The sequence below is a fragment of the Nematostella vectensis genome, chromosome 3 (assembly GCF_932526225.1).
Source record: "Nematostella vectensis chromosome 3, jaNemVect1.1, whole genome shotgun sequence".
Lineage (NCBI taxonomy): Eukaryota > Metazoa > Cnidaria > Anthozoa > Actiniaria > Edwardsiidae > Nematostella > Nematostella vectensis.
Window position 1 is genome coordinate 18790237 of NC_064036.1, and position 23254 is coordinate 18813490.

The 23254-nt window shown below is 42.7% G+C and overlaps 21 non-coding genes across 21 annotated transcripts; all 21 read right to left on the bottom strand.

The window, feature by feature from the left end:
* Positions 1 to 2548: 2548 nt before the first annotated feature.
* Positions 2549 to 2634, bottom strand: Trnay-gua. Its single transcript is given in 2 exon segments — positions 2549 to 2584; positions 2598 to 2634. It is a non-coding gene; the product is annotated as a tRNA-Tyr (tRNA).
* Positions 2635 to 6971: 4337 nt separating this feature from the next.
* Trnay-gua lies at positions 6972 to 7057 on the bottom strand. Its single transcript is given in 2 exon segments — positions 6972 to 7007; positions 7021 to 7057. It is a non-coding gene; the product is annotated as a tRNA-Tyr (tRNA).
* A 792-nt stretch (positions 7058 to 7849) lies between these two features.
* Trnay-gua lies at positions 7850 to 7935 on the bottom strand. The gene is given in 2 exon segments: positions 7850 to 7885; positions 7899 to 7935. It is a non-coding gene; the product is annotated as a tRNA-Tyr (tRNA).
* A 926-nt stretch (positions 7936 to 8861) lies between these two features.
* Trnay-gua lies at positions 8862 to 8947 on the bottom strand. The gene is given in 2 exon segments: positions 8862 to 8897; positions 8911 to 8947. It is a non-coding gene; the product is annotated as a tRNA-Tyr (tRNA).
* A 946-nt stretch (positions 8948 to 9893) lies between these two features.
* On the bottom strand, positions 9894 to 9979 carry Trnay-gua. The gene is given in 2 exon segments: positions 9894 to 9929; positions 9943 to 9979. It is a non-coding gene; the product is annotated as a tRNA-Tyr (tRNA).
* A 792-nt stretch (positions 9980 to 10771) lies between these two features.
* On the bottom strand, positions 10772 to 10857 carry Trnay-gua. The gene is given in 2 exon segments: positions 10772 to 10807; positions 10821 to 10857. It is a non-coding gene; the product is annotated as a tRNA-Tyr (tRNA).
* A 793-nt stretch (positions 10858 to 11650) lies between these two features.
* Positions 11651 to 11736, bottom strand: Trnay-gua. The gene is given in 2 exon segments: positions 11651 to 11686; positions 11700 to 11736. It is a non-coding gene; the product is annotated as a tRNA-Tyr (tRNA).
* Positions 11737 to 12529: 793 nt separating this feature from the next.
* Trnay-gua lies at positions 12530 to 12615 on the bottom strand. Its single transcript is given in 2 exon segments — positions 12530 to 12565; positions 12579 to 12615. It is a non-coding gene; the product is annotated as a tRNA-Tyr (tRNA).
* Positions 12616 to 13357: 742 nt separating this feature from the next.
* On the bottom strand, positions 13358 to 13443 carry Trnay-gua. Its single transcript is given in 2 exon segments — positions 13358 to 13393; positions 13407 to 13443. It is a non-coding gene; the product is annotated as a tRNA-Tyr (tRNA).
* A 742-nt stretch (positions 13444 to 14185) lies between these two features.
* Positions 14186 to 14271, bottom strand: Trnay-gua. The gene is given in 2 exon segments: positions 14186 to 14221; positions 14235 to 14271. It is a non-coding gene; the product is annotated as a tRNA-Tyr (tRNA).
* Positions 14272 to 14494: 223 nt separating this feature from the next.
* Positions 14495 to 14580, bottom strand: Trnay-gua. Its single transcript is given in 2 exon segments — positions 14495 to 14530; positions 14544 to 14580. It is a non-coding gene; the product is annotated as a tRNA-Tyr (tRNA).
* Positions 14581 to 14649: 69 nt separating this feature from the next.
* Positions 14650 to 14735, bottom strand: Trnay-gua. Its single transcript is given in 2 exon segments — positions 14650 to 14685; positions 14699 to 14735. It is a non-coding gene; the product is annotated as a tRNA-Tyr (tRNA).
* Positions 14736 to 17063: 2328 nt separating this feature from the next.
* On the bottom strand, positions 17064 to 17149 carry Trnay-gua. Its single transcript is given in 2 exon segments — positions 17064 to 17099; positions 17113 to 17149. It is a non-coding gene; the product is annotated as a tRNA-Tyr (tRNA).
* Positions 17150 to 18157: 1008 nt separating this feature from the next.
* Trnay-gua lies at positions 18158 to 18243 on the bottom strand. The gene is given in 2 exon segments: positions 18158 to 18193; positions 18207 to 18243. It is a non-coding gene; the product is annotated as a tRNA-Tyr (tRNA).
* A 793-nt stretch (positions 18244 to 19036) lies between these two features.
* On the bottom strand, positions 19037 to 19122 carry Trnay-gua. Its single transcript is given in 2 exon segments — positions 19037 to 19072; positions 19086 to 19122. It is a non-coding gene; the product is annotated as a tRNA-Tyr (tRNA).
* A 185-nt stretch (positions 19123 to 19307) lies between these two features.
* Positions 19308 to 19393, bottom strand: Trnay-gua. The gene is given in 2 exon segments: positions 19308 to 19343; positions 19357 to 19393. It is a non-coding gene; the product is annotated as a tRNA-Tyr (tRNA).
* A 2401-nt stretch (positions 19394 to 21794) lies between these two features.
* Positions 21795 to 21880, bottom strand: Trnay-gua. The gene is given in 2 exon segments: positions 21795 to 21830; positions 21844 to 21880. It is a non-coding gene; the product is annotated as a tRNA-Tyr (tRNA).
* A 66-nt stretch (positions 21881 to 21946) lies between these two features.
* Positions 21947 to 22032, bottom strand: Trnay-gua. Its single transcript is given in 2 exon segments — positions 21947 to 21982; positions 21996 to 22032. It is a non-coding gene; the product is annotated as a tRNA-Tyr (tRNA).
* A 590-nt stretch (positions 22033 to 22622) lies between these two features.
* Trnay-gua lies at positions 22623 to 22708 on the bottom strand. Its single transcript is given in 2 exon segments — positions 22623 to 22658; positions 22672 to 22708. It is a non-coding gene; the product is annotated as a tRNA-Tyr (tRNA).
* Positions 22709 to 22893: 185 nt separating this feature from the next.
* Positions 22894 to 22979, bottom strand: Trnay-gua. Its single transcript is given in 2 exon segments — positions 22894 to 22929; positions 22943 to 22979. It is a non-coding gene; the product is annotated as a tRNA-Tyr (tRNA).
* A 66-nt stretch (positions 22980 to 23045) lies between these two features.
* Positions 23046 to 23131, bottom strand: Trnay-gua. Its single transcript is given in 2 exon segments — positions 23046 to 23081; positions 23095 to 23131. It is a non-coding gene; the product is annotated as a tRNA-Tyr (tRNA).
* Positions 23132 to 23254: the final 123 nt, after the last annotated feature.

Here is a 23254-nt window from a genome sequence, read left to right on the forward strand (position 1 = left end):
CGTAACCTTGACCAAAATAAACAGCAAGGCACCTAAAAACATTGTTCGAGCCGGATTCAAACAAGCAACCTTCGGATCACAATTATATATCTACAGTCTCCAAGGAAAGGACATTCCATGTAACCTTGCCCATAATAAACAGCAGTGAACGTAAAAAATTCTTCGAGCCGGATTCGAACCAGGAACCTATTATCAGTCTCCAAGAAAATGAAATTCCATGTAACATTGCCCAACGTAAAGCGCATGTATAAAACATCCTTTGAGCCGGATTCGAACCAGCGAATGAGGGATCACAATTGTAAATCTACAGCCCCCCGCTCTACCAACTGAGCTATCGAAGGATGGATGTACATTGAAAGGACAATCAACGTGACCTTGCCCAAAAAAAAAAAGCAGTGCATTTAAAAAAAGTCTTCGAGCCGAATTCGAACCAGCGACCAAGGGATCACAATTATAAATCTACAGTCCCCCGTTCTACCAACTGAGCTATCGAAGGATAGATGTCCATGGAAAGGACAATCAACGTAACCTTGACCAAAATAAACAGCAGTGCACATAAAAAATCCTTCATGCCGGATTTTAACCAGCGACCTAGAGATCACAGTCATAAATCTACAGTCTCCAAGGAAAGGACATTTCATGTAACCTTGCCCAAAATAAACAGCAGTGCACGTAAAACAATCCTTCGAGCCGGATTCGAACCAGCGAATGAGGGATCACAATTGTAAATCTACAGCCCCCCGCTCTACCAACTGAGCTATCGAAGGATGGATGTACATTGAAAGGACAATCAACGTGACCTTGCCCAAAATAAAAAAGCAGTGCATTTAAAAAAAGTCTTCGAGCCGGATTCGAACCAGCGACCAAGGGATCACAATTATAAATCTACAGTCCCCCGCTCTACCAACTGAGCTATCGCATGATGGATGTACACGGAAGGAACAATCAACGTAACCTTGCCCAAAATAAACAGCAGTGAACATAAAAATAAATCCTTCGAGCCGGATTCGAACCAGCGGCCTGGGGATCACAATTATAAATCTACAGTCCCCCGCTTTACCAACTGTGCTATCGAAGGATGGATGTACGTGGAAAGGACAATTAATGTAAACTTGCCCAAAATAAACAGTATTGCACGTAAAAAAATCCTTCGAGCAGGATTCGAAAAAGCGACCTGAAGATCCCAAATATAAATCTACAGTTTTCCGCTCTACCAACTGAGCTATCGAAGGATGGATGTACATTAAAAGGACAATCAACGTAATCTTACCCAAAATAAAAAAAGCAGTGCACCTAAAAAAATTTCTTCGAGCAGGATTCGAAACAACGATTTAGGGATCACAGTTATACATCTACAGTCTCCAAGAAAAGGACATTCCATGTAATCTGTCCAAAATAAACAGCAACTCACGTAAAAAAATTCTTCGAGCCGGATTCGAACCAGCGACCTAGGGATCACAATTATAAATCTACAGTCCCCCGCTCTACAAAACTGAGCTATCGAAGGATGGATGTACATGAAAAGGACAATCAACGTAACCTTGCCCAAAATAAACAGCAAGGCACCTAAAAACATTGTTCGAGCCGGATTCAAACCAGCAACCTTCGGATCACAATTATATATCTACAGTCTCCAAGGAAAGGACATTCTATGTAACCTTGCCCAAAATAAACAGCAGTGCACGTAAAACAATCCTTCGAGCCGGATTCGAACCAGCGAATGAGGGATCACAATTGTAAATCTACAGTCCCCCGCTTTACCAACTGTGCTATCGAAGGATGGATGTACGGGGAAAGGACAATTAATGTAAACTTGCCCAAAATAAACAGTATTGCACGTAAAAAAATCCTTCGAGCAGGATTCGAAAAAGCGACCTAGAGATCCCAAATATAAATCTACAGTCCTCCGCTCTACCAACTGAGCTATCGAAGGATGGATGTACATTAAAAGGACAATCAACGTAATCTTACCCAAAATAAAAAAAGCAGTGCACCTAAAAAAATTTCTTAGAGCAGGATTCGAAACAACGATTTAGGGATCACAGTTATACATCTATAGTCTCCAAGAAAAGGACATTCCATGTAATCTGTCCAAAATAAACAGCAACTCACGTAAAAAAATTATTCGAGCCGGATTCGAACCAGCGACCTAGGGATCACAATTATAAATCTACAGTCCCCCGCTCTACAAAACTGAGCTATCGAAGGATGGATGTACATGAAAAGGACAATCAACGTAACCTTGCCCAAAATAAACAGCAAGGCACCTAAAAACATTGTTCGAGCCGGATTCAAACCAGCAACCTTCGGATCACAATTATATATCTACAGTCTCCAAGGAAAGGACATTCTATGTAACCTTGCCCAAAATAAACAGCAGTGCACGTAAAACAATCCTTCGAGCCGGATTCGAACCAGCGACCTAGGGATCACAGTTATAAATCTACCGTCCCCCGCTCTACCAACTGAGCTATCGAAGGATGGATGTACATTGAAAGGACAATCAACGTAACCTTGCCCAAAATAAACAGCAGTGAACTTAAAAAAATCCTTCGAGCCGGATTCGAACCAGCGACCTAGGGATCACAGTTATTAATCTACAGTCCCCCGCTTTACCAACTAAGCTATCGAAGGATGGATGTATATTGAAAGGACTATCAACGTAAACTTGGCCAAAATAAAAAAGCAGTGCACCTAAAAAAAAATTTCGAGCCGGATTCGAACCAGCGATTTAGGGATCACAATTATAAATCTACAGTCCCCCGCTCTACCAACTGAGCTATCGCATTATGGATGTACATGGAAGGAACAATCAACGTAACTTTGCCCAAAATAAACAGGAGTGAACGTAAAAAAATACTTCGAGCCGGATTCGAACCAGCCACCTAGGGATCACAATTATAAATCTACAGTCCCCCGCTCTACAAAACTGAGCTATCGAAGGATGGATGTACATGGAAAGGACAATCAACGTAACCTTCCCAAAATAAACAGCAGTGCACATAAAACATTCTTCGAGCCGGATTCGAACCAGCAACCTAGGATCAGTCTCCAAGAAAATGAAATTCCATGTAACATTGCCCAACGTAAAGCGCATGTATAAAACATCCTTTGAGTCTACAGTCTCCAAGAAAAGGACATTCCATGTAATCTGTCCAAAATAAACAGCAACTCACGTAAAAAAATTCTTCGAGCCGGATTTGAACCAGCGATTTAGGGATCACAATTATAAATCTACAGTCCCCCGCTCTACCAACTGAGCTATCGCATGATGGATGTACACGGAAGGAACAATCAACGTAACCTTGCCCAAAATAAACAGCAGTGAACATAAAAATAAATCCTTCGAGCCGGATTCGAACCAGCGAATGAGGGATCACAATTGTAAATCTACAGTCCCCCGCTTTACCAACTGTGCTATCGAAGGATGGATGTACGTGGAAAGGACAATTAATGTAAACTTGCCCAAAATAAACAGTATTGCACGTAAAAAAATCCTTCGAGCAGGATTCGAAAAAGCGACCTAGAGATCCCAAATATAAATCTACAGTCCTCCGCTCTACCAACTGAGCTATCGAAGGATGGATGTACATTAAAAGGACAATCAACGTAATCTTACCCAAAATAAAAAAAGCAGTGCACCTAAAAAAATTTCTTCGAGCAGGATTCGAAACAACGATTTAGGGATCACAGTTATACATCTACAGTCTCCAAGAAAAGGACATTCCATGTAATCTGTCCAAAATAAACAGCAACTCACGTAAAAAAATTCTTCGAGCCGGATTCGAACCAGCGACCTAGGGATCACAATTATAAATCTACAGTCCCCCGCTCTACAAAACTGAGCTATCGAAGGATGGATGTACATGAAAAGGACAATCAACGTAACCTTGCCCAAAATAAACAGCAAGGCACCTAAAAACATTGTTCGAGCCGGATTCAAACCAGCAACCTTCGGATCACAATTATATATCTACAGTCTCCAAGGAAAGGACATTCTATGTAACCTTGCCCAAAATAAACAGCAGTGCACGTAAAACAATCCTTCGAGCCGGATTCGAACCAGCGAATGAGGGATCACAATTGTAAATCTACAGTCCCCCGCTTTACCAACTGTGCTATCGAAGGATGGATGTACGTGGAAAGGACAATTAATGTAAACTTGCCCAAAATAAACAGTATTGCACGTAAAAAAATCCTTCGAGCAGGATTCGAAAAAGCGACCTAGAGATCCCAAATATAAATCTACAGTCCTCCGCTCTACCAACTGAGCTATCGAAGGATGGATGTACATTAAAAGGACAATCAACGTAATCTTAACCAAAATAAAAAAAGCAGTGCACCTAAAAAAATTTCTTCGAGCAGGATTCGAAACAACGATTTAGGGATCACAGTTATTTATCTACAGTCCCCCGCTTTACCAACTAAGCTATCGAAGGATGGATGTATATTGAAAGGACTATCAACGTAAACTTGGTTAAAATAAAAAAGCAGTGCACCTAAAAAAAAATTTCGAGCCGGATTCGAACCAGCGATTTAGGGATCACAATTATAAATCTACAGTCCCCCGCTCTACCAACTGAGCTATCGCATTATGGATGTACATGGAAAGAACAATCAACGTAACCTTGCCCAAAATAAACAGCAGTGAACATAAAAAAATCCTTCGAGCCGGATTCGAACCAGCGACCTGGGGATCACAATTATAAATCTACAGTCCCCCGCTTTACCAACTGTGCTATCGAAGGATTGATGTAAGTGGAAAGGACAATTAATGTAAACTTGCCCAAAATAAACAGTATTGCACGTAAAAAATCCTTCGAGCAGGATTCGAACCAGCGACCTAGAGATCCCAATTATAAATCTACAGTCCTCCGCTCTACCAACTGAGCTATCGAAGGATGGATGTACATCAAAAGGACAATCAACGTAATCTTACCGAAAATAAAAAAAGCAGTGCACCTAAAAAAATTTCTTCGGGCAGGATTCGAACCAACCATTTAGGGATCACAGTTGTACATCTACAGTCTCCAAGAAAAGGACATTCCATGTAATCTGTCCAAAATAAACAGCAACTCACGTAAAAAAATTCTTCGAGCCGGATTCGACCCAGCATCTAGGGATCACAATTATAAATCTACAGTCCCCCGCTCTACCAACTGAGCTATCGCATGATGGATGTAAATGGAAAGGACAATCGACAAAACCTTGACTAAAATAAACAGCAGTGAACGTAATAAAAATGCTTCGAGCCGTATTCGAACCAGTGACCTAGGGATCACAGTTATAAATCTACAGTCTCCAAGGAAAGGACATTCCATGTAACCTTGCCCAAAATAAGCAGAAGTGCACGTAAAAGAATCCTTCGAGCCGTGTTCGAACCAGCGACCTAGTGATCACAATTATAAATCTACAGTCCCCCGCTCTATCAACTGAGCTATCGAAGGATGGATGTACATTGAAAGGACAATCAACGTGACCTTGCCCCCAAAAAAAGCAGTGCATTTAAAAAATTCTTTGAGCCGGATTCGAACCAGCGACCAAGGGATCACAATTATAAATCTACAGTCCCCCGTTCTACCAACTGAGCTATCGAAGGATGGATGTCCATGGAAAGGACAATCAACGCAACCTTGACCAAAATAAACAGCAGTGCACATAAAAAATCCTTCAAGCCGGATTTTAACCAGCGACCTAGAGATCACAGTCATAAATCTACAGTCTCCCAGGAAAGGACATTTCATGTAACCTTGCCCAAAATAAACAGCAGTGCACGTAAAACAATCCTCCTAGCCGGATTCGAACCAGCGACCTAGGGATCACAGTTATAAATCTACAGTCCCCCGCTCTACCAACTGAGCTATCGAAGGATGGATGTACATTGAAATGACAATCAACGTAACCTTGCCCAAAATAAACAGCAGTGCACCTAAAAAAAAATTTCGAGCTGGATTCGAACCAGCGATTTAGGGATCACAATTATAAATCTACAGTCCCCCGCTCTACCAACTGAGCTATCGCATGATGGATGTACATGGAAGGAACAATCAACGTAACCTTGCCCAAAATAAACAGCAGTGAACATAAAACAATCCTTCGAGCCGGATTCGAACCAGCGACCTGGGGATCACAGTTATAAATCTACAGTCCCCCGCTCTACAAACTGAGCTATCGAAGGATGGATAAGCATTGAAAGGGTAATCAACGTAACCTTGACCAAAATAAACAGCAGTGAACGTAAAAAAAATCTTCGAGCCGGATCCGAACCAGCAACCTAGGATCAGTCTCCAAGAAAATGAAATTCCATGTAACATCGCCCAACGTAAAGCGCATGTATAAAACATCCTTTGAGCCGGATTCGAACCAGCGAATGAGGGATCACAATTGTAAATCTACAGCCCCCCGCTCTACCAACTGAGCTATCAAAGGATGGATGTACATTGAAAGGACAATCAACGTAACCTTGCCCAAAATAAATCTAAAGTCTCCAAGGAAAGGACATTCCATGTAACCTTCCCTAAAATAAACAGCAGTGCACGTAACAAAATCCTTGGAGACGGATTCGACCCAGCGACCAAGGGATCACAATTATAAATCTACAGTCCCCCGTTCTACCAACTGAGCTATCGAAGGATGGATGTCCATGGAAAGGACAATCAACGTAACCTTGACCAAAATAAACAGCAGTGCACATAAAAAATCCTTCATGCCGGATTTTAACCAGCGACCTAGAGATCACAGTCATAAATCTACAGTCTCCAAGGAAAGGACATTTCATGTAACCTTGCCCAAAATAAACAGCAGTGCACGTAAAACAATCCTTCGAGCCGGATTCGAACCAGCGACCTAGGGATCACAGTTATAAATCTACAGTCCCCGCTCTACCAACTGAGCTATCGAAGGATGGATGTACATTCAAATGACAATCAACGTAACCTTGCCCAAAATAAACAGCAGTGAACGTAAAAAAATCCTTCGAGCCGGATTCGAACCAGCGACCTAGGGATCACAATTATAAATCTACAGTCCCCCGCTCTACCAACTGAGCTATCGAAGGATGGATGAGCATTGAAAGGGCAATCAACGTAACCTTGACCAAAATAAACTGCAGTTAACGTAAAAAATTCTTCGAGCCGGATTCGAACCAGCAACCTAGGATCAGTCTCCAAGAAAATGAAATTCCATGTAACATTGCCCAACGTAAAGCGCATGTATAAAACATCCATTGAGCCGGATTCGAACCAGCGAATGAGGGATCACAATTGTAAATCTACAGCCCCCCGCTCTATCAACTGAGCTATCGAAGGATGGATGTACATTGAAAGGACAATCAACGTAACCTTGCCCAAAATAAATCTAAAGTCTCCAAGGAAAGGACATTCCATGTAACCTTCCCTAAAATAAACAGCAGTGCACGTAACAAAATCCTTGGAGACGGATTCGAACCAGCGACCAAGGGATCACAATTATAAATCTACAGTCCCCCGTTCTACCAACTGAGCTATCGAAGGATAGATGTCCATGGAAAGGACAATCAACGTAACCTTGACCAAAATAAACAGCAGTGCACATAAAAAATCCTTCATGCCGGATTTTAACCAGCGACCTAGAGATCACAGTCATAAATCTACAGTCTCCAAGGAAAGGACATTTCATGTAACCTTGCCCAAAATAAACAGCAGTGCACGTAAAACAATCCTTCGAGCCGGATTCGAACCAGCGACCTAGGGATCACAGTTATAAATCTACAGTCCCCGCTCTACCAACTGAGCTATCGAAGGATGGATGTACATTGAAATGACAATCAACGTAACCTTGCCCAAAATAAACAGCAGTGAACGTAAAAAAATCCTTCGAGCCGGATTCGAACCAGCGACCTAGGGATCACAATTATAAATCTACAGTCCCCCGCTCTACCAATTGAGCTATCGAAGGATTGATGTATATTGAAAGGACAATCAACGTAAACTTGGCCAAAATAAAAAAGCAGTGCACCTAAAAAAAAATTTCGAGCCGGATTCGAACCTGCGATTTAGGGATCACAATTATAAATCTACAGTCCCCCGCTCTACCAACTGAGCTATCGCATGATGGATGTACACGGAAGGAACAATCAACGTAACCTTGCCCAAAATAAACAGCAGTGAACATAAAAATAAATCCTTCGAGCCGGATTCGAACCAGCGACCTGGGGATCACAATTATAAATCTACAGTCCCCCGCTTTACCAACTGTGCTATCGAAGGATGGATGTACGTGGAAAGGACAATTAATGTAAACTTGCCCAAAATAAACAGTATTGCACGTAAAAAAATCCTTCGAGCAGGATTCGAACCAGCGACCTAGGGATCACAATTATAAATCTACAGTCCCCCGCTCTACAAAACTGAGCTATCGCATGATGGATGTAAATGGAAAGGACAATCGACAAAACCTTGACTAAAATAAACAGCAGTGAACGTAATAAAAATGCTTCAAGCAGTATTCGAACCAGTGACCTAGGGATCACAGTTATAAATCTACAGTCTCCAAGGAAATGACATTCCATGTAACCTTGCCCAAAATAAGCAGCAGTGCACGTAAAAGAATCCTTCGAGCCGTATTCGAACCAGCGACCTAGGGATCACAATTATAAATCTGCAGTCCCCCGCTCTACAAACCTGAGCTATCGAAGGATGGATGTACATGGAAAGGACAATCAACGTAACCTTGCCCAAAATAAACAGCAAGGCACCTAAAAACATTGTTCGAGCCGGATTCAAACCAGCAACTTTCGGATCACAATTATATATCTACAGTCTCCAAGGAAAGGACATTCCATGTAACCTTGCCCAAAATAAACAGCAGTGCACGTGAAACAATCCTTCGAGCCGGATTCGAACCAGCGACCTAGGGATCACAGTTATAAATCTACAGTCCCCCGCTCTACCAACTGAGCTATCGAAGGATGGATGTACATTGAAAGGACAATCAACGTAACCTTGCCCAAAATAAACAGCAGTGAACTTAAAAAAATCCTTCGAGCCGGATTCGAACCAGCGACCTTGGGATCACAATTATAAATCTACATTCCCCCGATCTACCAACTGAGCTATCGAAGGATGGATGAGCATTGAAAGGGCAATCAACGTAACCTTGACCAAAATAAACAGCAGTGAACGTAAAAAATTATTCGAGCCGGATTCGAACCAGCAACCTAGGATCAGTCTCCAAGAAAATGAAATTCCATGTAACATCGCCCAACGTAAAGCGCATGTATAAAACATCCTTTGAGCCGGATTCGAACCAGCGAATGAGGGATCACAATTGTAAATCTACAGCCCCCCGCTCTACCAACTGAGCTATCGAAGGATGGATGTACATTGAAAGGACAATCAACGTAACCTTGCCCAAAATAAATCTAAAGTCTCCAAGGAAAGGACATTCCATGTAACCTTCCCTAAAATAAACAGCAGTGCACGTAACAAAATCCTTGGAGACGGATTCGAACCAGCGACCAAGGGATCACAATTATAAATCTACAGTCCCCCGTTCTACCAACTGAGCTATCGAAGGATGGATGTCCATGGAAAGGACAATCAACGTAACCTTGACCAAAATAAACAGCAGTGCACATAAAAAATCCTTCATGCCGGATTTTAACCAGCGACCTAGAGATCACAGTCATAAATCTACAGTCTCCAAGGAAAGGACATTTCATGTAACCTTGCCCAAAATAAACAGCAGTGCACGTAAAACAATCCTTCGAGCCGGATTCGAACCAGCGACCTAGGGATCACAGTTATAAATCTACAGTCCCCGCTCTACCAACTGAGCTATCGAAGGATGGATGTACATTCAAATGACAATCAACGTAACCTTGCCCAAAATAAACAGCAGTGAACGTAAAAAAATCCTTCGAGCCGGATTCGAACCAGCGACCTAGGGATCACAATTATAAATCTACAGTCCCCCGCTCTACCAACTGAGCTATCGAAGGATGGATGAGCATTGAAAGGGCAATCAACGTAACCTTGACCAAAATAAACAGCAGTGAACGTAAAAAATTCTTCGAGCCGGATTCGAACCAGCAACCTAGGATCAGTCTCCAAGAAAATGAAATTCCATGTAACATTGCCCAACGTAAAGCGCATGTATAAAACATCCATTGAGCCGGATTCGAACCAGCGAATGAGGGATCACAATTGTAAATCTACAGCCCCCCGCTCTACCAACTGAGCTATCGAAGGATGGATGTACATTGAAAGGACAATCAACGTAACCTTGCCCAAAATAAATCTAAAGTCTCCAAGGAAAGGACATTCCATGTAACCTTCCCTAAAATAAACAGCAGTGCACGTAACAAAATCCTTGGAGACGGATTCGAACCAGCGACCAAGGGATCACAATTATAAATCTACAGTCCCCCGTTCTACCAACTGAGCTATCGAAGGATGGATGTCCATGGAAAGGACAATCAACGTAACCTTGACCAAAATAAACAGCAGTGCACATAAAAAATCCTTCATGCCGGATTTTAACCAGCGACCTAGAGATCACAGTCATAAATCTACAGTCTCCAAGGAAAGGACATTTCATGTAACCTTGCCCAAAATAAACAGCAGTGCACGTAAAACAATCCTTCGAGCCGGATTCGAACCAGCGACCTAGGGATCACAGTTATAAATCTACAGTCCCCGCTCTACCAACTGAGCTATCGAAGGATGGATGTACATTCAAATGACAATCAACGTAACCTTGCCCAAAATAAACAGCAGTGAACGTAAAAAAATCCTTCGAGCCGGATTCGAACCAGCGACCTAGGGATCACAATAATAGATCTACAGTCCCCCGCTCTACCAACTGAGCTATCGAAGGATGGATGAGCATTGAAAGGGCAATCAACGTAACCTTGACCAAAATAAACAGCAGTGAACGTAAAAAATTCTTCGAGCCGGATTCGAACCAGCAACCTAGGATCAGTCTCCAAGAAAATGAAATTCCATGTAACATTGCCCAACGTAAAGCGCATGTATAAAACATCCATTGAGCCGGATTCGAACCAGCGAATGAGGGATCACAATTGTAAATCTACAGCCCCCCGCTCTATCAACTGAGCTATCGAAGGATGGATGTACATTGAAAGGACAATCAACGTAACCTTGCCCAAAATAAATCTAAAGTCTCCAAGGAAAGGACATTCCATGTAACCTTCCCTAAAATAAACAGCAGTGCACGTAACAAAATCCTTGGAGACGGATTCGAACCAGCGACCAAGGGATCACAATTATAAATCTACAGTCCCCCGTTCTACCAACTGAGCTATCGAAGGATAGATGTCCATGGAAAGGACAATCAACGTAACCTTGACCAAAATAAACAGCAGTGCACATAAAAAATCCTTCATGCCGGATTTTAACCAGCGACCTAGAGATCACAGTCATAAATCTACAGTCTCCAAGGAAAGGACATTTCATGTAACCTTGCCCAAAATAAACAGCAGTGCACGTAAAACAATCCTTCGAGCCGGATTCGAACCAGCGACCAAGGGATCACAGTTATAAATCTACAGTCCCCCGTTCTACCAACTGAGCTATCGAAGGATGGATGTACATTCAAATGACAATCAACGTAACCTTGCCCAAAATAAACAGCAGTGAACGTAAAAAAATCCTTCGAGCCGGATTCGAACCAGCGACCTAGGGATCACAATTATAAATCTACAGTCCCCCGCTCTACCAACTGAGCTATCGAAGGATGGATGAGCATTGAAAGGGCAATCAACGTAACCTTGACCAAAATAAACAGCAGTGAACGTAAAAAATTCTTCGAGCCGGATTCGAACCAGCAACCTAGGATCAGTCTCCAAGAAAATGAAATTCCATGTAACATTGCCCAACGTAAAGCGCATGTATAAAACATCCATTGAGCCGGATTCGAACCAGCGAATGAGGGATCACAATTGTAAATCTACAGCCCCCCGCTCTATCAACTAAGCTATCGAAGGATGGATGTACATTGAAAGGACAATCAACGTAACCTTGCCCAAAATAAATCTAAAGTCTCCAAGGAAAGGACATTCCATGTAACCTTCCCTAAAATAAACAGCAGTGCACGTAACAAAATCCTTGGAGACGGATTCGAACCAGCGACCAAGGGATCACAATTATAAATCTACAGTCCCCCGTTCTACCAACTGAGCTATCGAAGGATAGATGTCCATGGAAAGGACAATCAACGTAACCTTGACCAAAATAAACAGCAGTGCACATAAAAAATCCTTCATGCCGGATTTTAACCAGCGACCTAGAGATCACAGTCATAAATCTACAGTCTCCAAGGAAAGGACATTTCATGTAACCTTGCCCAAAATAAACAGCAGTGCACGTAAAACAATCCTTCGAGCCGGATTCGAACCAGCGACCAAGGGATCACAGTTATAAATCTACAGTCCCCCGTTCTACCAACTGAGCTATCGAAGGATGGATGTACATTCAAATGACAATCAACGTAACCTTGCCCAAAATAAACAGCAGTGAACGTAAAAAAATCCTTCGAGCCGGATTCGAACCAGCGACCTAGGGATCACAATTATAAATCTACAGTCCCCCGCTCTACCAACTGAGCTATCGAAGGATGGATGAGCATTGAAAGGGCAATCAACGTAACCTTGACCAAAATAAACAGCAGTGAACGTAAAAAATTCTTCGAGCCGGATTCGAACCAGCAACCTAGGATCAGTCTCCAAGAAAATGAAATTCCATGTAACATTGCCCAACGTAAAGCGCATGTATAAAACATCCATTGAGCCGGATTCGAACCAGCGAATGAGGGATCACAATTGTAAATCTACAGCCCCCCGCTCTATCAACTGAGCTATCGAAGGATGGATGTACATTGAAAGGACAATCAACGTGACCTTGCCCAAAAAAAAAGCAGTGCATTTAAACAAATTCTTCGAGCCGGATTCGAACCAGCGACCAAGGGATCACAATTATAAATCTACAGTCCCTCGTTCTACTAACTGAGCTATCGAAGGATGGATGTCCATGGAAAGGACAATCAACGTAACCTTGACCAAAATAAACAGCAGTGCACATAAAAAATCCTTCAAGCCGGATTTTAACCAGCGACCTAGAGATCACAGTCATAAATCTACAGTCTCCAAGGAAAGGACATTTCATGTAACCTTGCCCAAAATAAACAGCAGTGCACGTAAAACAATCCTTCGAGCCGGATTCGAACCAGCGACCTAGGGATCACAGTTATAAATCTACAGTCCCCCGCTCTACCAACTAAGCTATCGAAGAATGGATGTATATTGAAAGGACTATCAACGTAACCTTGCCCAAAATAAACAGCAGTGAACGTAAAAAAATCCTTCGAGCCGGATTCGAACCAGCGACCTAGGGATCACAATTATAAATCTACAGTCCCCCGCTCTACCAACTGAGCTATCGAAGGATGGATGAGCATTGAAAGGGCAATCAACGTAACCTTGACCAAAATAAACAGCAGTGAACGTAAAAAATTCTTCGAGCCGGATTCGAACCAGCAACCTAGGATCAGTCTCCAAGAAAATGAATATCCATGTAACATTGCCCAACGTAAAGCGCATGTATAAAACATCCATTGAGCCGGATTCGAACCAGCGAATGAGGGATCACAATTGTGAATCTACAGCCCCCCGCTCTATCAACTGAGCTATCGAAGGATGGATGTACATTGAAAGGACAATCAACGTGACCTTGCCCAAAAAAAAAGCAGTGCATTTAAACAAATTCTTCGAGCCGGATTCGAACCAGCGACCAAGGGATCACAATTATAAATCTACAGTCCCTCGTTCTACCAACTGAGCTATCGAAGGATGGATGTCCATGGAAAGGACAATCAACGTAACCTTGACCAAAATAAACAGCAGTGCACATAAAAAATCCTTCAAGCCGGATTTTAACCAGCGACCTAGAGATCACAGTCATAAATCTACAGTCTCCAAGGAAAGGACATTTCATGTAACCTTGCCCAAAATAAACAGCAGTGCACGTAAAACAATCCTTCGAGCCGGATTCGAACCAGCGACCTAGGGATCACAGTTATAAATCTACAGTCCCCCGCTCTACCAACTAAGCTATCGAAGAATGAATGTATATTGAAAGGACTATCAACGTAACCTTGCCCAAAATAAACAGCAGTGAACGTAAAAAAATCCTTCGAGCCGGATTCGAACCAGCGACCTAGGGATCACAATTATAAATCTACAGTCCCCCGCTCTACCAACTGAGCTATCGAAGGATGGATGTATATTGAAAGGACAATCAACGTAAACTTGGCCAAAATAAAAAAGCAGTGCACCTAAAAAAAAATTTCGAGCCGGATTCGAACCAGCGATTTAGGGATCACAATTATAAATCTACAGTCCCCCGCTCTACCAACTGAGCTATCGCATGATGGATGTACATGGAAGGAACAATCAACGTAACCTTGCCCAAAATAAACAGCAGTGAACATAAAACAATCCTTCGAGCCGGATTCGAACCAGCGACCTGGGGATCACAGTTATAAATCTACAGTCCCCCGCTCTACCAACTGAGCTATCGAAGGATGGATGTACATTGAAAGGACAATCAACGTAACCTTGCCCAAAATAAACAGCAGTGAACGTAAAAAAAATCCTTCGAGCCGGATTCGAACCAGCGACCTAGGGATCACAATTATAAATCTACAGTCCCCCGCTCTACCAACTGAGCTATCGAAGGATGGATGAGCATTGAAAGAGCAATCAACGTAACCTTGACCAAAATAAACAGCAGTCAACGTAAAAAATTCTTCGAGCCGGATTCGAACCAGCAACCTAGGATCAGTCTCCAAGAAAATAAAATTCCATGTAACATTGCCCAACGTAAAGCTCATGTATAAAACATCCTTTGAGCTGGATTCGAACCAGCGAATGAGGGATCACAATTGTAAATCTACAGCCCCCCGCTCTACCAACTGAGCTATCGAAGGATGGATGTACATTGAAAGGACAATCAACGTGACCTTGCCCAAAATAAAAAAGCAGTGCATTTAAAAAAAAGTCTTCGAGCCGGATTCGAACCAGCGACCAAGGGATCACAATTATAAATCTACAGTCCCCCGTTCTACCAACTGAGCTATCGAAGGATGGATGTCCATGGAAAGGACAATCAACGTAACCTTGACCAAAATAAACAGCAGTGCACATAAAAAATCCTTCAAGCCGGATTTTAACCAGCGACCTAGAGATCACAGTCATAAATCTACAGTCTCCAAGGAAAGGACATTTCATGTAACCTTGCCCATAATAAACAGCAGTGCACGTAAAACAATCCTTCGAGCCGGATTCGAACCAGCGACCTAGGGATCACAATTATAAATCTACAGTCCCCCGCTCTACCAACTGAGCTATCGAAGAATGGATGAGCATTGAAAGGGCAATCAACGTAACCTTGACCAAAATAAACAGCAGTGAACGTAAAAAATTCTTCGAGCCGGATTCGAACCAGCAACCTAGGATCAGTCTCCAAGAAAATGAAATTCCATGTAACATTGCCCAACGTAAAGCGCATGTATAAAACATCCATTGAGCCGGATTCGAACCAGCGAATGAGGGATCACAATTGTAAATCTACAGCCCCCCGCTCTATCAACTGAGCTATCGAAGGATGGATGTACATTGAAAGGACAATCAACGTAACCTTGCCCAAAATAAATCTAAAGTCTCCAAGGAAAGGACATTCCATGTAACCTTCCCTAAAATAAACAGCAGTGCACGTAACAAAATCCTTGGAGACGGATTCGAACCAGCGACCAAGGGATCACAATTATAAATCTACAGTCCCCCGTTCTACCAACTGAGCTATCGAAGGATAGATGTCCATGGAAAGGACAATCAACGTAACCTTGACCAAAATAAACAGCAGTGCACATAAAAAATCCTTCATGCCGGATTTTAACCAGCGACCTAGAGATCACAGTCATAAATCTACAGTCTCCAAGGAAAGGACATTTCATGTAACCTTGCCCAAAATAAACAGCAGTGCACGTAAAACAATCCTTCGAGCCGGATTCGAACCAGCGAATGAGGGATCACAATTGTAAATCTACAGCCCCCCGCTCTACCAACTGAGCTATCGAAGGATGGATGTACATTGAAAGGACAATCAACGTGACCTTGCCCAAAATAAAAAAGCAGTGCATTTAAAAAAAGTCTTCGAGCCGGATTCGAACCAGCGACCAAGGGATCACAATTATAAATCTACAGTCCCCCGCTCTACCAACTGAGCTATCGCATGATGGATGTACACGGAAGGAACAATCAACGTAACCTTGCCCAAAATAAACAGCAGTGAACATAAAAATAAATCCTTCGAGCCGGATTCGAACCAGCGGCCTGGGGATCACAATTATAAATCTACAGTCCCCCGCTTTACCAACTGTGCTATCGAAGGATGGATGTACGTGGAAAGGACAATTAATGTAAACTTGCCCAAAATAAACAGTATTGCACGTAAAAAAATCCTTCGAGCAGGATTCGAACCAGCGACCTAGGGATCACAATTATAAATCTACAGTCCCCCGCTCTACAAAACTGAGCTATCGCATGATGGATGTAAATGGAAAGGACAATCGACAAAACCTTGACTAAAATAAACAGCAGTGAACGTAATAAAAATGCTTCAAGCAGTATTCGAACCAGTGACCTAGGGATCACAGTTATAAATCTACAGTCTCCAAGGAAATGACATTCCATGTAACCTTGCCCAAAATAAGCAGCAGTGCACGTAAAAGAATCCTTCGAGCCGTATTCGAACCAGCGACCTAGGGATCACAATTATAAATCTGCAGTCCCCCGCTCTACAAACCTGAGCTATCGAAGGATGGATGTACATGGAAAGGACAATCAACGTAACCTTGCCCAAAATAAACAGCAAGGCACCTAAAAACATTGTTCGAGCCGGATTCAAACCAGCAACTTTCGGATCACAATTATATATCTACAGTCTCCAAGGAAAGGACATTCCATGTAACCTTGCCCAAAATAAACAGCAGTGCACGTAAAACAATCCTTCGAGCCGGATTCGAACCAGCGACCTAGGGATCACAGTTATAAATCTACAGTCCCCCGCTCTACCAACTGAGCTATCGAAGGATGGATGTACATTGAAAGGACAATCAACGTAACCTTGCCCAAAATAAACAGCAGTGAACTTAAAAAAATCCTTCGAGCCGGATTCGAACCAGCGACCTTGGGATCACAATTATAAATCTACATTCCCCCGATCTACCAACTGAGCTATCGAAGGATGGATGATCATTGAAAGGGCAATCAACGTAACCTTGACCAAAATAAACAGCAGTGAACGTAAAAAATTATTCGAGCCGGATTCGAACCAGCAACCTAGGATCAGTCTCCAAGAAAATGAAATTCCATGTAACATCGCCCAACGTAAAGCGCATGTATAAAACATCCTTTGAGCCGGATTCGAACCAGCGAATGAGGGATCACAATTGTAAATCTACAGCCCCCCGCTCTACCAACTGAGCTATCGAAGGATGGATGTACATTGAAAGGACAATCAACGTAACCTTGCCCAAAATAAATCTAAAGTCTCCAAGGAAAGGACATTCCATGTAACCTTCCCTAAAATAAACAGCAGTGCACGTAACAAAATCCTTGGAGACGGATTCGAACCAGCGACCAAGGGATCACAATTATAAATCTACAGTCCCCCGTTCTACCAACTGAGCTATCGAAGGATGGATGTCCATGGAAAGGACAATCAACGTAACCTTGACCAAAATAAACAGCAGTGCACATAAAAAATCCTTCATGCCGGATTTTAACCAGCGACCTAGAGATCACAGTCATAAATCTACAGTCTCCAAGGAAAGGACATTTCATGTAACCTTGCCCAAAATAAACAGCAGTGCACGTAAAACAATCCTTCGAGCCGGATTCGAACCAGCGACCTAGGGATCACAGTTATAAATCTACAGTCCCAAAAATGCCCAAAATAAACAGCAAGGCACCTAAAAACATTGTTCGAGCCGGATTCAAACCAGCAACTTTCGGATCACAATTATATATCTACAGTCTCAAAGGAAAGGACATTCCATGTAACCTTGCCCAAAATAAACAGCAGTGCACGTAAAACAATCCTTCGAGCCGGATTCGAACCAGCGACCTAGGGATCACAGTTATAAATCTACAGTCCCCCGCTCTACCAACTGAGCTATCGAAGGATGGATGTACATTGAAAGGACAATCAACGTAACCTTGCCCAAAATAAACAGCAGTGAACTTAAAAAAATCCTTCGAGCCGGATTCGAACCAGCGACCTTGGGATCACAATTATAAATCTACATTCCCCCGATCTACCAACTAAGCTATCGAAGGATGGATGAGCATTGAAAGGGCAATCAACGTAACCTTGACCAAAATAAACAGCAGTGAACGTAAAAAATTATTCGAGCCGGATTCGAACCAGCAACCTAGGATCAGTCTCCAAGAAAATGAAATTCCATGTAACATCGCCCAACGTAAAGCGCATGTATAAAACATCCTTTGAGCCGGATTCGAACCAGCGAATGAGGGATCACAATTGTAAATCTACAGCCCCCCGCTCTACCAACTGAGCTATCGAAGGATGGATGTACATTGAAAGGACAATCAACGTAACCTTGCCCAAAATAAATCTAAAGTCTCCAAGGAAAGGACATTCCATGTAACCTTCCCTAAAATAAACAGCAGTGCACGTAACAAAATCCTTGGAGACGGATTCGAACCAGCGACCAAGGGATCACAATTATAAATCTACAGTCCCCCGTTCTACCAACTGAGCTATCGAAGGATGGATGTCCATGGAAAGGACAATCAACGTAACCTTGACCAAAATAAACAGCAGTGCACATAAAAAATCCTTCATGCCGGATTTTAACCAGCGACCTAGAGATCACAGTCATAAATCTACAGTCTCCAAGGAAAGGACATTTCATGTAACCTTGCCCAAAATAAACAGCTGTGCACGTAAAACAATCCTTCGAGCCGGATTCGAACCAGCGACCTAGGGATCACAATTATAAATCTACAGTCCCCCGCTCTACCAACTGAGCTATCGAAGGATGGATGAGCATTGAAAGGGCAATCAACGTAACCTTGACCAAAATAAACAGCAGTGCACATAAAAAATCCTTCATGCCGGATTTTAACCAGCGACCTAGAGATCACAGTCATAAATCTACAGTCTCCAAGGAAAGGACATTTCATGTAACCTTGCCCAAAATAAACAGCAGTGAACGTAAAAAAATCCTTCGAGCCGGATTCGAACCAGCGACCTAGGGATCACAATTATAAATCTACAGTCCCCCGCTCTACCAACTGAGCTATCGAAGGATGGATGAGCATTGAAAGGGCAATCAACGTAACCTTGACCAAAATAAACAGCAGTGAACGTAAAAAATTCTTCGAGCCGGATTCGAACCAGCAACCTAGGATCAGTCTCCAAGAAAATGAAATTCCATGTAACATTGCCCAACGTAAAGCGCATGTATAAAACATCCATTGAGCCGGATTCGAACCAGCGAATGAGGGATCACAATTGTAAATCTACAGCCCCCCGCTCTATCAACTGAGCTATCGAAGGATGGATGTACATTGAAAGGACAATCAACGTAACCTTGCCCAAAATAAATCTAAAGTCTCCAAGGAAAGGACATTCCATGTAACCTTCCCTAAAATAAACAGCAGTGCACGTAACAAAATCCTTGGAGACGGATTCGAACCAGCGACCAAGGGATCACAATTATAAATCTACAGTCCCCCGTTCTACCAACTGAGCTATCGAAGGATAGATGTCCATGGAAAGGACAATCAACGTAACCTTGACCAAAATAAACAGCAGTGCACATAAAAAATCCTTCATGCCGGATTTTAACCAGCGACCTAGAGATCACAGTCATAAATCTACAGTCTCCAAGGAAAGGACATTTCATGTAACCTTGCCCAAAATAAACAGCAGTGCACGTAAAACAATCCTTCGAGCCGGATTCGAACCAGCGACCAAGGGATCACAGTTATAAATCTACAGTCCCCGCTCTACCAACTGAGCTATCGAAGGATGGATGTACATTCAAATGACAATCAACGTAACCTTGCCCAAAATAAACAGCAGTGAACGTAAAAAAATCCTTCGAGCCGGATTCGAAACAGCGACCTAGGGATCACAATTATAAATCTACAGTCCCCCGCTCTACCAACTGAGCTATCGAAGGATGGATGAGCATTGAAAGGGCAATCAACGTAACCTTTACCAAAATAAACAGCAGTGAACGTAAAAAATTCTTCGAGCCGGATTCGAACCAGCAACCTAGGATCAGTCTCCAAGAAAATGAAATTCCATGTAACATTGCCCAACGTAAAGCGCATGTATAAAACATCCATTGAGCCGGATTCGAACCAGCGAATGAGGGATCACAATTGTAAATCTACAGCCCCACGCTCTATCAACTGAGCTATCGAAGGATGGATGTACATTGAAAGGACAATCAACGTGACCTTGCCCAAAAAAAAAGCAGTGCATTTAAACAAATTCTTCGAGCCGGATTCGAACCAGCGACCAAGGGATCACAATTATAAATCTACAGTCCCTCGTTCTACCAACTGAGCTATCGAAGAATGGATGTCCATGGAAAGGACAATCAACGTAACCTTGACCAAAATAAACAGCAGTGCACATAAAAAATCCTTCAAGCCGGATTTTAACCAGCGACCTAGAGATCACAGTCATAAATCTACAGTCTCCAAGGAAAGGACATTTCATGTAACCTTGCCCAAAATAAACAGCAGTGCACGTAAAACAATCCTTCGAGCCGGATTCGAACCAGCGACCTAGGGATCACAGTTATAAATCTACAGTCCCCCGCTCTACCAACTAAGCTATCGAAGAATGGATGTATATTGAAAGGACTATCAACGTAACCTTGCCCAAAATAAACAGCAGTGAACGTAAAAAAATACTTCGAGACGGATTCGAACCAGCGACCTAGGGATCACAATTATAAATCTAGTCCCCCGCTCTACCTATTGAGCTATCGAAGGATGGATGTACATGGAAAGGACAATCAACGTAACCTTGCCCAAAATAAACAGCAATGAACGTAAAACATCCTTCGAGCCGGATTCGAACCAGCGACCTAGGGATCACAATTATAACTCTACAGCCCCCCGCTCTACAAAACTGAGCTATCGAAGGATGGATGTACATGGAAAGGACATTAAACGTAACCTTGCCCAAAATAAACAGCAAGGCACCTAAAAACATTTTTCGAGCCGGATTCAAACCAGCAAACTTCGGATCACAATTATAAATCTACAGCCCCCCGCTCTACCAACTGGGCTATCGAAGGATGGATATGCATTGAAAGGACAATCAACGTAACCTTGCCCAAAATAAATCTAAAGTCTCCAAGGAAAGGACATTCCATGTAACCTTCCCTAAAATAAACAGCAGTGCACGTAACAAAATCCTTGGAGACGGATTCGAACCAGCGACCAAGGGATCACAATTATAAATCTACAGTCCCCCGTTCTACCAACTGAGCTATCGAAGGATGGATGTCCATGAAAAGGACAATCAACGTAACCTTGACCAAAATAAACAGCAGTGCACATAAAACATCCTTCACGCCGGATTTTAACCAGCGACCTAGAGATCACAGTCATAAATCTACAGTCTCCAAGGAAAGGACATTTCATGTAACCTTGCCCAAAATAAACAGCAGTGCACGTAAAACAATCCTTCAAGCCGGATTCGAACCAGCGACCTAGGGATCACAGTTATAAATCTACAGTCCCCCGCTCTACCAACTGAGCTATCGAAGGATGGGTGTATTGAAAGGACAATCAACGTAACCTTGCCCAAAATAAACAGCAGTGAACGTAAAAAAATCCTTCGAGCCGGATTCGAACCAGCGACCTAGGGATCACAATTATAAATCTACAGTCCCCCGCTCTACCAACTGAGCCATCGAAGGATGGATGAGCATTGAAAGGGCAATCAACGTAACCTTGACCAAAATAAACAGCAGTGAACGTAAAAAATTCTTCGAGCCGGATTCGAACCAGCAACCTAGGATCAGTCTCCAAGAAAAAGAAATTCCATGTAACACTGCCCAACGTAAAGCGCATGTATAAAACATCCTTTGAGCCGGATTCGAACCAGCGAATGAGAGATCACAATTGTAAATCTACAGCCCCCCGCTCTACCAACTGAGCTATCGAAGGATGGATGTAAATTGAAAGGACAATCAACGTGACCTTGCACAAAATAAAAAAGCAGTGCATTTAAAAAAAGTCTTCGAGCCGGATTCGAACCAGCGACCAAGGGATCACAATTATAAATCTACAGTCCCCCGTTCTACCAACTGAGCTATCGAAGGATGGATGTCCATGGAAAGGACAATCAACGTAACCTTGACCAAAATAAACAGCAGTGCACATAAAAAATCCTTCAAGCCGGATTTTAACCAGCGACCTAGAGATCACAGTCATAAATCTACAGTCTCCAAGGAAAGGACATTTCATGTAACCTTGCCCAAAATAAACAGCAGTGCACGTAAAACAATCCTTCGAGCCGGATTCGAACCAGCGACCTAGGGATCACAGTTATAAATCTACAGTCCCCCGCTCTACCAACTGAGCTATCGAAGGATGGATGTACATTGAAAGGACAATCAACGTAACCTTGCCCAAAATAAACAGCAGTGAACGTAAAACATCCTTCAAGCCGGATTTTAACCAGCGACCTAGAGATCACAGTCATAAATCTACAGTCTCCAAGGAAAGGACATTTCATGTAACCTTGCCCAAAATAAACAGCAGTGCACGTAAAACAATCCTTCGAGCCGGATTCGAACCAGCGACCTAGGGATCACAGTTATAAATCTACAGTCCCCCGCTCTACCAACTGAGCTATCGAAGGATGGATGTATTGAAAGGACAATCAACGTAACCTTGCCCAAAATAAACAGCAGTGCACGTAAAACAATCCTTCGAGCCGGATTCGAACCAGCGACCTAGGGATCACAGTTATAAATCTACAGTCCCCCGCTCTACCAACTGAGCTATCGAAGGATGGATGTACATTGAAAGGACAATCAACGTAACCTTGCCCCAAATAAACAGCAGTGAACGTAAAACATCCTTCAAGCCGGATTTTAACCAGCGACCTAGAGATCACAGTCATAAATCTACAGT